Genomic DNA, 14,099 nt, shown 5'->3' with positions numbered 1-14,099 from the left:
TGAAACGTTTACTCATTTGTTTAGGTCGTATCACCACCAGCAGGTGATACGACCCTGATCAAAAAGTTAAGCTTCACCTTTTTTAAACTTGTTGGTTCTAGATTAAGCTGTCCAGGATGTAGGATCTTGTGGAATTCTTTTTCAGATCCAGAAGCCATATTTTAATGTGTTCATAAATAAACCAAAAACATCCTAATTTCTATAGAGAACATCCTTCTTCAGCCTTTTTAAAACTGAAAGGTGCAGGGCAGATTATTCATCTGAGTCCCTCCACTCACTGTTCACTGCATTCTGGAATTAATAGATCGGAGCAATCATGGAACGAAGAGTAAATTGAATGCTATAGTAAGCTTACGCACTCCAAAACACAAAAAGCAGCAAAGCACAGGAAAATATCCATTACTTTAATGGCATGTTGAATCCCACAAAATTTGTGCAATTATATATCCAGTTCTTTCTTGATCTGACTTTCTTGACCATTACAGTTTTGTATCGCTCCAGGATCTTTTATTAGAGGCAACACGCGCATTACACCACTGGGCAGTTTTGTAACTCTGACAGCAGCCAGAAAAATAAAGTCCCAAAGGACTATTTGATGGCATGTTCGGCAGCAGTGGTTCAGGTCTTATCCATATGGTGCCAGAAGCCTCTCTTGCTCTTTCACCTACTCACTGTACAGATGCTCCACTTTTTATGTAAGAATCCATGCAAGAAATCCCTCTGGAGGTCTTTTTTTAAATAGTGAAATTGCTACGTTAATCACAGAGAGGATTCTTTTGATGCAAGCTTAATGATGTGTTTCACATTATCCCCCTTAATGGCTACATTTTTTTTTTCCTTGTACCTTATCAATTACTCCATGTTTCAATCTAAGGGGCATAGGATTCAATTGGCTCTGGGGAAGCAATTTGGTAATTGTAGGAGAGTGCAATTGCCTTTAATCAGATAGATTGACACAATTTATTTAAGGCAGAGTATATTAGCACTTTGGATTTTCCCAATGCAGTACTCCCATTCCCTAGCTGACTAGTATCGATAGACAAGAAAACAAAAAACAAACCAAAAAATGGAGAAAAAAACCATCCATTAATACAAAAATGCTGTGAACAGTGAGTGGAGGGACTCAGATGAATAATCTGCCCTGCACCTTTCGGTTTTAAAAATGGTTTTAAAAAGGAAGTGCAGCCCCTAAGGATCATGCCTTGCCAACCTGCTTGCTTGAACATTTGTACCTTTCCTACATACACAATCCTGGTTCATACACATAAAGATCAAAGAGCAAGGAATAAGTCAGCTGCCTTAGTCTTCTGGAGGAGCAGGGTGAATCCCTGGGCCACCTCAATGAACTTCAGACATCTTGAGATAGGAAGGGACAGAGTGGGAATTTCAGGACGCCTGAGAAATTTGGCCTCCTGTCCAAGCTCTTTTCCTTTATCCCACATCTTTCTGGGTACTAGACTTCTTTATATTATCATCCCAAGTTACTTCGTCTTTCACATATTTTCTGAAATGATCTCTCTGCAGATCAATTTCAAATATGTGTTTGTTTTATAGTAAATTATTTTCAAGCTGCTGCTTAGGGTTCATTACCTTGTCTATGTGGTTTATAAAAAAGCAAGAACAATAGTTTAACAACAGCCTAACAATCCAATAAAAGCCACATTGCATCTTTTTAAAACGCAATCCATCTATGAATAAAAATTGAAGTGAAATGTGTTACTACTTTTTCCTTTACCGTTTTCCAAATAGAGAGCCACATATAGTATTTGGTCAAAGAACTGTCCGAGGTATTGGTCCTGTTCTTGGCCCTTGTAAATCTCACATGCCTTGCTGGTTGGCCAGAGAACATGGCCTTAATAGCTGATTGTGAAGTCCAGGGGCAGGATATCAGTTGGTTCTAAACTAGAGTTAATTAAATTGAACCTGGAAAGAAATAGGCAGTATAACTAGTAAAGAATTGGTGCTTGCCACTATATTCTTCACCACCTGAAATTGCCCAACCCTTCTTAACAGCCCCCCCACTCCAATATATGGCATGTTTTAGTAACCCAGCCTTAGTTTTGCTCCAGATTAAGACCATAGGTGATGTTATAGGCTACTGTGACTCTGCCAAGGGTGATGAATCCAGGAGTCATTCCTGCCTTCAGGATGGCTGTCTGGTTCCAATAGACTTAGGAAACTGGAACTGTTCCTCCTTTCAGCACTGAATCCAGAGAAAAGAAGGCTTTCTTCCATTTTTGATAGGTTAGTGTCAGATGTCCTTGCATATAGTAAAGAGCTACATGTTCCTCCAGGCTGGGGAGGGATTCAGTCCAAGTTGGAGAAAAAAATGGAATGTTGTGCAGGTTTCCTTACAGCATTAATTCAAGGCACACAGAATAGATGGCAGAAGAAGAATAAAAGCTGTATTTCTAAAATAAAATTGAGTATTCCATAATAGCGGTGGTAACTTTATAGTGAGCCAGTTTGGTATGGTTAAAAGTCCTGGATTAGAATTAGGAGACTGTGATTTCTAGTCCTGGCTTAGGTATGAAAGACAGCTGGGTGACTTTGGGCCACTCACTTTTTCAGCCCTAAAAAGATTTTGGCAAGGCTCTTCTGAAAACATTGCCAAGAAAACTGCATTAAGTTGTTTCTGCAGTCACCAGGGGTTGATTCAATCAACAACAACAACAGTTTTACAATGTTCTAAGCAGGACTGAGATGCTGTTTTATCCATGAATGGATAAAATACCAGGCTAAGAAATTTCCTGCCCTTTTGATATAAACACTGCTTGGTTTGTTTTGGCAAAATCAGAACATTTCAATCCCTGACTTACTGATCTACAGAATTAAAATATGACCCCTTTCAGACATGAGTGCATGCACATGAGGAGGAAATTCATATGAACATGATTAGTACAAATTCATGAAAAAAAGGAAGTTATGTACATAAGCTCAGTATGTTAAGAAAAATCGAAAAGGAAAACGTATATAGATTTTTTATGTATGTAGATATTTAACAGATTAAAACATAGTAAAGTATCCATGATACACTTGAATACTGCTCTATTGATATAGACAGTATGTGGATTGGATTTATATAATGACAAATGGCTATAGTAGTTATGGATGATTTAACTGTTTAGTCTCTGCAAGGAATATAAAGGTTGGTTGGTTATAGATCTCAAGCACTCTTGGCCTATCCTAGGTACTATATTGCTGTCAAGTAAGTTATTATTTTTCTTCTCTTGGTAAAATTCTTGGGAGAAACACTATCTTGAGTTTGATAATGGTATATGGAGGCTGGCAGTGCAATTCTGTAGATTTTTCCTTGGACATGTCCCAGTACACTCAGCAAGGCTTACTCCCTGTTGTTTAGGACTGCAGCCTGGAATAGTTTGCTGGGTTTCCTTGAAAAGGTGATACTCCATCTCATGGGACAAGAGGAGAAATCAATCTGGTGCTGGAACAAATGCACATTTGTTTGCACATAGAGATAGCCAAGATAAGCTTGCTGATGTGCCATATGTTGCCACCAGCTGGAATTCAGTCAACACTTTGTTAGGTTTTGGCATCGACGTATTATGTACCCAGGCTTACAGAACCAGCACACTCTTGGTGACTGCAGCCTTTAATATATGGATTTTAACTTCCACAGTGAAGTCTGACACTTGTTCTGAGAGGGAGGAGATGGAGATTTGTTCCAGTTTTGCCTAGAGTTGTCTTGCAATAACAAGGATTTCCTCAATCAGTTGTTACTGTCCTGAGATACTAGTTGCAGGAAATTTCATCCACGATAGCATCTAATCTTGCAGTGTTTGCTTGGAAACCAGTTGATGAAACCAAAATAAAAATTTTCAGAGAAAACAGAGAGGACCTGCTAGACAGCAGCTGAAGGGAAACTAATTTTGCAGTCCTATGTGTCATCTCTGAAATATGTCCCATTGATTTTAGTGAAGCTTTCTCATGGGTAAGTGGGTATAGGATTGCAGTATTCCTGATTAAAAATGCAATTGGAAATTTTACTTATTATTAAATGTTATAATTTGGATTTTCAAGGCAAGTAAAAATGTATGAGTAGCCTAAATGAAAACTATGAAGTAAGTACAGTAGTCCATGATTATGGGTGACCCCTTAAAACAGAGATTTTTTAAATGTTTCCATAGAAGCATGTAGATGATGATATTTTACTAAAGCTAACCTCCTCTGCTGAAATATATTTTTAAAATAATTAAGAACACAAGTTTTACAGCAGCATTGTACTGCTGGTCAACCTTTGTACTAAACTATTTTACCAACCAAGCAGTGGGCACAAGCCAATTGCAAACTGTATATTCCTGCTTTACAATTAAAATGATAAACTTGAAATGTATTTTATCCTAAAATATTTTATAAGATAAATAACATAATAGTAAATGGAGTGATTATGTGTATACTTGCTGGCTGATAATGGTATGCCAAAGGATTATTTTCCTGATTTTCAATTGTGTGGAGCAATCAGTGAATATTAGCAACCATGTTCTCCTGTTACATAGATAAAGAGATTGTTGGAATTGGAAAGTGTATACAAGCAATACTAATGCTGAATCACTATTTAAAATGTTTTTATTTGACAAACAATGAAGCGGGCTGGATTAAGTCATACTATCAACAACGAAATTTGCCATGAATGAAATAGATGCTATCCCATAACCTATTAAGCATTACTGTATTAGCTCTACTGGCTAAAATTAGGCAATTCTCACGAATCTTTTATTTTATCATCAGACATAATTTGACCATTCCATTTCAGGAATGGAATTAAACTTTTATATCTTCTACTTAAGGAAAAACTAAGAAACTATTTAAATAATTTGTATAGTAAAACAAATTATTTTGACTAATGTGCAAATGTTCCCATTGATACGTAGAGGACACTGTAGATTGATTGCAGTGATTTTATAGAGCCATTAGAAATTAACTTTCATTTTTGGTATGAATATTAACAGACTAGTGTGTTGTAGCAGCATGCGCTGAACCAATTTTTGGACAGAATATTGCATGAATATGATTTAAAGTGATTGCTCTCAAGTTGTTAAGAACAATGTGCATTGCGAGATCTATGTAACTGTTTTTGTTTTACAAGCAAAAATTAGAAGTAACCATTGCAAACTGGAGAATTGAAATACTCCAGGCGCTCATTAAACTGAGTACTGCTTTAACATATCAACTATCTACCTACCTACCTACCTTTTTATCACCTGTCTTCCTATCTATTTATCATCTATCTTCTCTCTTATGTATATGATTTTTCAGAGCCATATACATTATTTTAATCAGTCAATCAAGATCAAGCCCTGATAAATTGGACATGTATAAACAATGAAAAAGGTTGTTGCATTATAAATTTTGTCCATCTAGAGAATTAAGCATTTAATTCCTACAAATATAAGCAAATAAATTCTAGGTGACTGGGTACAATCTACATTTCTAAAATACTTGGATAGATATGTGCATTAAGTAATTAAACTGCAGTATTGTCAACTTGAAGTTATTCTTTGCAAAGTTCTCTAATATATTGGAATTTGAATATATTAATAGGATCCAAGGTAAAAATTCAATATATCAAAGAGTTAACTATTTCAAGCATTCATAAAGTGTTATATTCTATAATATAATTACTATATTATATGTCCTATAATATAAAATCATTTTACATATGATTTATTGTAAAAACCATCTCTGTCAATTTGTTTTAATTAATCCAAGCTCAGAACAACAATAGGATTCCTATTAAATGTATCTACTAGATTTTTTTTTTAAAAAAGTAAAGGGAGTTTAAGCTAATATATCAGCAAATGAGGAGCTATAAACTTGATTAATACGCACATTAGACTTTCCTTATCACACTGTGTTGGCAGTTTTTCTCCGGTCACAGCTGAGATTCCATAGAGTTCTTTCTCCTTTTGTATAAAATACAGATTATGTGGAGACAGCCGTCTGAGCAACTGGAGTTTCATCTTGCATGGCCATTAATTTATTACTGCTACTTCAGTATTTCTTATCTAGAGCAGCCGAGCAATGTCCAAGTGTAGTTTGGTCATTTTCCAGTAAGAAAACAGACTCTGAGGATGATGGTACCTCTGTCTCTTGATGCGGAGGCTAGATCAGCAGTTCATGAGTTCATCTTAAAAACAGTATCACCGGACTCACAATTTACATACAGTATTAATAAATTGCATGTACATACCCTTTAAATATGATTGACAGACATGACATTTCCAAGATGAATAGCACTCAAAGGGTTTTTTTCTTTTTTTTGAAAAGGGATGATATATGATGACAAACAAATTCTAGGACCAAAATGGCACAGCAACAAAATGTTGCAGTGTGGCATGTTTATATTCTGTATACAATATGCCCCTCTACACTTTGTTCAGTGTGGAGGGGCGTATTGGCAGGTAAGCATGGGAAGAAAGGTAAATCTCTGTCAAATTGAGCTCAATTTTCATGGACTAAGCAGTTTCTGTAATTTTCTGGCAAGATAAAGAAGTGCTTTCAGATTGCCATCTTCCAAGACTTTTCCCCCTTAATTCCCCAGTTTAGTCTATAGTCCTGGGATTTCCCTTATTCTCAAATATGAGTCTTAACCATGTTTGACCCTGTGTAGCTTTTTTTGAGATCAGCCAGAGTTCCTAGATTCTGCCTCCTGGGAACAAAAAGAAAAAGGAAAAAAAATGGAAGGAAGGAAGGAAGGAAGGAAGGAAGGAAGGAAGGAAGGGTTACTCTTCTGTAAAACCTGGATAGATTTAGAAAATATTCTGGTTGTTGAAAGCACTATAAATGTCCAACTTTATTACAGGCCCATGTTTTACACCTGTCACCTCAAAACAACTTCACCCTCCCCACCCAATAACCAGTAAAAGGATATGATTGGCTGGTGGGGGGGGGTGGCGCTGTATTAGGCCCTGAAAAATGGAGATTTATTTCTATGTTAGATTTTCATAATGTTTTTCCTCCAGGAGCTCAAGGCGTCTTACACGGGGATCTCTCTTCCTTTTATCCCCACAACAGCCATCCTGTGAGGTAGGTTCGGCCGAGAGAGAGCAACTAGCCCAAAGTCATCCAGTAAATTTCCATGGCTAAGGGTGGACCTGAACCTGGGTCTTCCCAGTCCAAGTTCAGCCCCACACCATACTTGCACCTTAACCACATTAACCCCTGTGTGACTAGGAGCCAAAAGTTGCTTTTGCTATGAAAGTCTTGTTTCCATCCATGCTCATTTTCTATTTTGTGTACATTTACAGTAAATAGCACTTTTCCACCTGCCAAAGGGAATTCTATAGCATCCTGTTTTTTAAAATCTAGAAAGTGCTATGGGATGAAGCTAAAATGTAGATTAGATAAGTCATTGCCACTGACAACACTACTCCATTGTTAAGTTCTCCTAAGGGACCATTTCCTATGTGTTGACATTATGTGTTGAATGGTTCCTGCCAACTCTAGTCAATTACTTTGGGAGTAGGGGAATGTGCAATCTAGCAATGTTGCTCCGAAGGGGAGTGTGCCAGCAGTGGTCCATCTAGAATGCTTATCCTCAAGAAGCTAGCTCTTAAAGATTTGGAAACAAAATTATGGCGCTTACTCCATTTTCCAATTCAATGCTAACTACTGGTAGGAGAAGATTTCCTGGAGATTATACAGAATTAGGTTAAGAATTTCTCAATCATCAATGTCCAGTTAATGCTGCTCATTCTCATGTCACTGTAATAGAATTAGCATAACGTTTCCATAACAAACTGTGATTTGCCAATCTGAAAACATCCACCAGGGACTCCCTAATCCACCATATTTACTATAGCATCAAGAGAGGTACAGAACATGGTTCGTGGGCTATGGCTGGCGTGGCAAATCATAAGTTGTGCATACAGGGGTCTGGAGGCTGGCTAGAAACAGCAAGAAGGCATGTGCTTGATATGCCATAAGTTATGTTATATTCTGTTTGGACTTTGCGCTGGAATGTTTGACAGTGTCAGCAAAACCAGAAGACTGGGGAGCCTCTGTCAATGAGCACTGCTGGAAGGGTTTTCAGGGGATTGACATGTATGAACAATTGTCATAACCAAACAGAAAATAAAGTATATGTAATCCTATAGTCACATGACAATAGACAATTTTAGAAAAGTCCCAGAAACTACTTCATCCAGAGTTTGGACCAATGCACCTACAGTCATATAAAAACCAGCTTCGGGAGCTAATATTTGACTTAGGGTTTTTTTTTTTAATTCCTTTATATGAAATGACAAAAATAAGTAATCATCTTATCTCCATCTCATCTCTGTCTCTCACTTTCACTATCATTATTGCTGTATCTGGAAATGTATCTATATAACATACATTGCTGTTCACCCCAAGATTCTTTGTAGACTACATGATTTCACAAGCACCATTATATCTACCGTATCCTACAAAGACATTTGGATGAAAAGCAAAAGGCAGGAAACAAGGGGAAATAACAACTTAAAGAGAGAGTTGAAAGAAGAACATTAAAACAAAGTAAACAAAGAATGTAAACAAATTAGATACCAAGTGCTTGGATTCCTCTAATGGCTGGGAAAATAGACAACAGATAAAAATTATAAGACATGTCAGAAAGAACAAAGGCTCTATATGTGCATCATTCAAAACAAGGAATTGGAGTCAAAAGGTTAAGTGAGTAGCAATGAATATGAATAATGAGGACTAGAATAACTAAAAGGCAAACAGAGTGCATAAATAAGTTCTACTGCAATTTGGACTTTGGAAAACATCTGTGATGGCTTATAAAGTATAGGAAAATCTGCAGCCAGGCATCATTATGATAAAGTTTGATAAATGAATAAATAAATGAATGAATAAATAAATAAATAAATGACGTTTAATTATTTTAAGTTACATAGCTTCATACAGCAAGTGAGGTTATAACAGAAGGAACTTGGTAGACTAAAGGCCTATTTAGTTTGTATAGTTGTTTTGTATAGTTCCCAACAGATGCATTTGGGAATCGTTTATGTAGGACATCAGTGTCCTCTTTCTCCATAACTGATGATTAGCTATAGAAAAAGTATATCTGATCAAGAGAAATACTCACTTCTGTGTGAACATACTCAGCTACAACTACAGGTCATGGGACCTCCCTTCATTTCAACAAATTTGATGGGAAAGCTGCCAGATGCTCTCAGTGGGATCGAAGAAAGTAATTTTTGTAAAATCTTACAGTTATCTTCTCTGCCCCCCCCCCAAAAAAAAATCCTGGGAAATTTTAAGAGCAGTTGTGTGACTATTTCTTTGGTTATTATCATCTGTCAGACTTGAGAACTGATTGTTATATAATCAAAATAGTGCCAGTCTTAAAAGAAGGGGAAATGTCAGAGAGGGTTAAAGATGCTTAATGGCTACTGAATGCTGATGGCCTGTTGTAAAGTCTGGGAAAAACAATGGAGTATCTTGGAAAGTTTATATAGCACATAGAAATCTAGACTGGAACACACTGATAGGAATAATTTCTTGCAGGTTCCACTTGTACTTAATTATACAATTGTAAGAATAATTCATACATGTCAAAAACTCATTTCATTTTCTTTTTGATTTTCCCAAGTATGTCATCCAAGCACTCAACAGCCCAGCTTTTTGTGGACTTAGAATGGTGCTGCTTCAGTGAAAAGGAGCAACTCTCACACACACAACTCAAATTTGTTCTTCTCCATAGTGCTTGTGTAAACTAGAAATGTGATTTCTTGAGAAATCACAAAGCTCACATGGTACCAGGAAATTTCAAAGAGGGCCTGTTGATTCCTCTGCTGTGCCAGGGTGTTTTGCAATGCTGTCAAACAAGCAGAAAAGACAGAATGAAATCAGCTGCTAGAACTTTCTGGCTTTTAAAATTATTATTAAAAGTTTGTGAATTATCTTTTAAGCTATGATGTAGGCTATTAGACAGTTTGTAGCCATCTAAGTAGGAATTCTAACCACCAAACAGGTCTGCTAGGGTGTTAATTTCCAAAGTATTCTGCTGACTGCTGGTAGAAATTGCTACAACTGAAAAGAAAGTCCCTCTTCCCATAAAACAGTATATTTTATCTTGGGCTCCACTTCTAAATTCAGCAGCTGGATCATGCCCCCTCCCCCAATATTTATTTAATAATAATCATTTCAAGCACTGGGAGCTCTATTGTTTGTAGTCAGTCAGTGAAAATTTTTCTTGGATGCATAGGCTCCTCTAGAGAGGGAGGGGAAGTGATGAACTGTAACTTCATGAAGCAAACTTCAGCTCTTATGTACTTGTGTGTGATGTTGCAATACAAGTGTGATGGCTTGGATGCAGGTGTGTCATGATGCACGTTTTGTCATTTTGATATCATCATGGTTAGGAATGGACATCTATGTATGGATATAGTATTAGTTTGGGCATACAGTCACTACAATATGTTTTTTTTTTAATCTGTTCAATCATGTCCAGTTCTTGGAGACTGCCTAGACAAGTTCCTGAGGTTTTCTTGGCAAGTTTTTTCGAAAGTGATTTGCCATTGCCTCCTTCCTAGGGCTAAGAGAGAGTGACTGGCCCAAGGTCACCCAACAGGCTTTCATGCTTAAGGCGGGACTAAAACTCATGGTCTCCTGGTTTTTAGCCCAGTGCCTTAACCACTACACCTCTCAACAATATGATAGCAACCTAGGCTTCTGGTGGAAATGGCTTTCTACAGCAAGGAGAAGCTGGTTCTCTTGGTGCTTAATGTTATTTTGGGGATTACCTTTTTTAAAAAAAATCTTTTAAGTTTTGGATTTCGTTTTCCTTCCAAAGGAAATCCCAAAGATTGAGAGTAAACAATTGTCTTCTTGTTATTATATTTGTATTAAATTTAAAGATATTAGCATTTTCCTACACGTTGAATTGGCTGATTTGAACCTTTAGCTTTCTGTTTTTACTTTCCCTTGAGAACAGTCTGCTATCTCACTCTCACTTTCACTGGTTAAGCTCCTAGGGGGCACCATAATCTACTGTCTGAGACATGGAGGATTTCAAATAGATTTTTTCTGACCTTCACCAGGATTTTAAACAGCTTTCTTCTGACTTTTATCAAACTTTTATGCAAGATAACCAGGACATTGTAGAAAATATGAGATCTAAAATGTGCCATCAGGTTGGAAATCTGGTGGATGAAATTGAGGAATTTAAGAGCGATAGAAAAGGTTTTTTTTAAGACTGAGATTGGGATTTTTATCAAGATGCTGGCTGAAGATTGGATAATGGAGTTGGAGAAATCTAAGGGAGAGAGTGATCTCCCTAAGTAAAATTGATCTCCTGGTGAAATGCCATGAAAAGAACCTGGAATCTTTGAGGGGGGCAGTTGGGCTGTTTGATTCTTTCAAGAGGAAAGCTCTGTGCATTGTGGGGATATGTAAACGCTCTGGTTTATTTTGAAGTGGGATAAGGGTTGAAGAATGTTCATCTGGTTTGCTTTAAGGATTTGATTGATGCTATTTGCCTTTAAAGATTTGGATTTACTGTTTTGAATTGGCTTTGTTTTTTGGGTTTATTAAGATTAAAATTATTAAAACTGTTGTACTAGGATTAAAGAATGTTTATTTGGTTTGCTTTAAGGATCTGATTGATGCTATTCCCTTTTAAAGATTTGGATTTACTGTTTTGAATTGGCTTTGTTTTTTGGGTTTATTAAGATTAAAACTATTAAAACTGTTGTATTAGGGTTAAAGAATGTTTATCTGGTTTGCTTTAAGGATTTGATTGATGTTATTCCCTTTTAAAGATATGGAACTACTGTTGTCCTAACAGTCAGAAATCACGCTGAGACGAGGAGTAGGTCTCTAGTGTTTATTACTGCTACGTAAGACAGAATCCTAACAAACTGAAGAAGCGTGGGAAAAACCCAGACATATAAACCCCAAAGGCTAAGGCGGGTCTGATCTGTGTCTCTTTGAATGGCTGCTTAATTCCTCAGTACTACGCATGCGTTTTCCACCCTGGATAGAGGCCCCCTCCTGCTCGCCATCAGTACTCATGACAACTGTTTTGTATTGTCTTTGTTTTTTGGCTTTATTAAGATTAAAATGATTAAGACTGTTGTACTATTAAGTAAAATAGCAGACAACTTATGCACTTTTTACTTTGATTCTTATTATAGTAGACAGAAATCTATAGAATAGTGGTAGGAAGGGAATAATTAAATGTGTGTTATCTTTTGGAGGGGAGAAAGGTGTTTAGGAGGTTTATATGAACTTTTTTTTTCTTTGTTTTAATATAAGGGGGGGAGTAACTGTACTTAGTGATTTTTATGATGTGTTAAAGTGGAATGACTTATAGAAATAATGTGGTATTTTGGTTTAATATACAGTAAGAGATTGATTATGGAAATTTTGTATAACCTTGCTGTTAAAAGTTGGAAGCCACATCTTTTTGTAAATTTCAAAATTTTTTCTCTTGTGTTTCTGCACTTTTTTGGTTTTTTTCTTTGTAGTTTTTTGGTTTCTTCTGGTTTTTATTCTTCTCTTGAAACCTAATAAAATTTACTATAAAAACAATATTATAGCAACCTATTATAAGTATTTTTCATAAAATATTATCAAAGTGTTGAATTCTTGCAGCAAAAATTCAAGAGATTTTATTAGCCAAAACTCCTGCCTTCAAGTTATATGGAGGAGGAGGAGAAGAGGTTACTGGTGCCAATTAGTTGGACTTCCATTCAGTTATCAAGTAGGCAATTCTTCATACATTCTAGATGATCAGTCAATTATCTGATGTACTAGATTTACACAGGAATACAATATTATGGTCTGAAAAAAACTTTTTTTAAGCAATGCATTGTTATGTCACCATGGGGAGCTTCAGGAGGAGCACTACCTTATCTCTGTGAGAGATTAGCTAAAATTCTTCTAAGATGCTGTATCACTCATAATTTCTGTATCAAAATGTATTTTTTTAAAAAAAGACTGCCCAATTAATTGAAAATATATTTTAGTCAATGAAAAATATTCTAAATGAATATTTTGATCAATAATAATAATTAAGTGACTGATTGCCTGTAGCTTACAGCCTTAAGAGACACTATTTCATGTACTGTATTTATATATATTGTCTTTCTGCCAAGGCATTTATCACTTAAAATCAAAATATATTAGAAAATACAAATCAGGAAAATTGCCTTGGGCCATTGCTGGTTATTTTAGGAATGAGTAGTGAGTTCCATGGCCACAGCATCTTTTTGGCCTTCCCTTCTCCTCAAGGCTCATAAATTGAGTAATATCTGGAGAGGGTAACTGATGGCCTGTAGGCCACAGGAGGCTTATAAATCCCTTTTATTGTGACCCTCCCAGGGTCCCCTGCAAGTTGCACTGCCCACATTTGTCAGGAAATCTAGACCCTATTCCTTTGCATGATATCATTGCCTCATCACCCTGAATACCACAGCTCTTGGACTCACCCAAAATTGAAGGGAAAAAAAAGATAATGCCTTTTGTCTTTATTACTGCTTGTTAAAAGCTCCAGTGGCATGCATGGGTAGAAATTACTTTGCCTTTTTTTTTTAAGCAGTACTGTGCCCATCTGTACTCTGCTCTTCAGATATTTGTTTGTTTGTTTGTTTAATTTATAATACCTTCACATTGCATGGTTCTTGCCATCATGCATGTTTAAAATTTGATTGATTGATTGTGTGAATGAGTGATTGGATTTATTTACTTCCTGAACTAGGGCACTAGCTGTACTAGGTGATGTACACAACCAAAAATTGATAAAACAATACAATAACAATATATATCATAATATAATTGAAAAATAATTAGTAGAAAACAATAAAACCTCCACATTGAATTGAAGTTCAGATTAGTGCATCCTTGATGACCTTCGTTGCTGGTCATTGACCGAATAAACATTACTTACTTACTTACTTACTTACTTACTTGATGACCTTCCAGAAAGAGGTCATTCCACAGATCTGGAGCCACCATGGAGAAATGGTACCTTTGGGATTCAGCCCCCTAACATCTAAGAAACGGGGCACTATCAACTCTTTTTCCATTGCCTCCTTTCTTTGGTGGCAGGAAATGATAAGCAAAGTTCTAGCTGTAGAGTCAGTTCTGCC

This window comes from Candoia aspera, chromosome 1, assembly GCF_035149785.1.
Source record: "Candoia aspera isolate rCanAsp1 chromosome 1, rCanAsp1.hap2, whole genome shotgun sequence".
Classification (NCBI taxonomy): Eukaryota; Metazoa; Chordata; class Lepidosauria; order Squamata; family Boidae; genus Candoia; species Candoia aspera.
The sequence above is the reverse complement of the archived record's forward strand: the minus strand, read 5'-3'. Positions refer to the sequence as shown.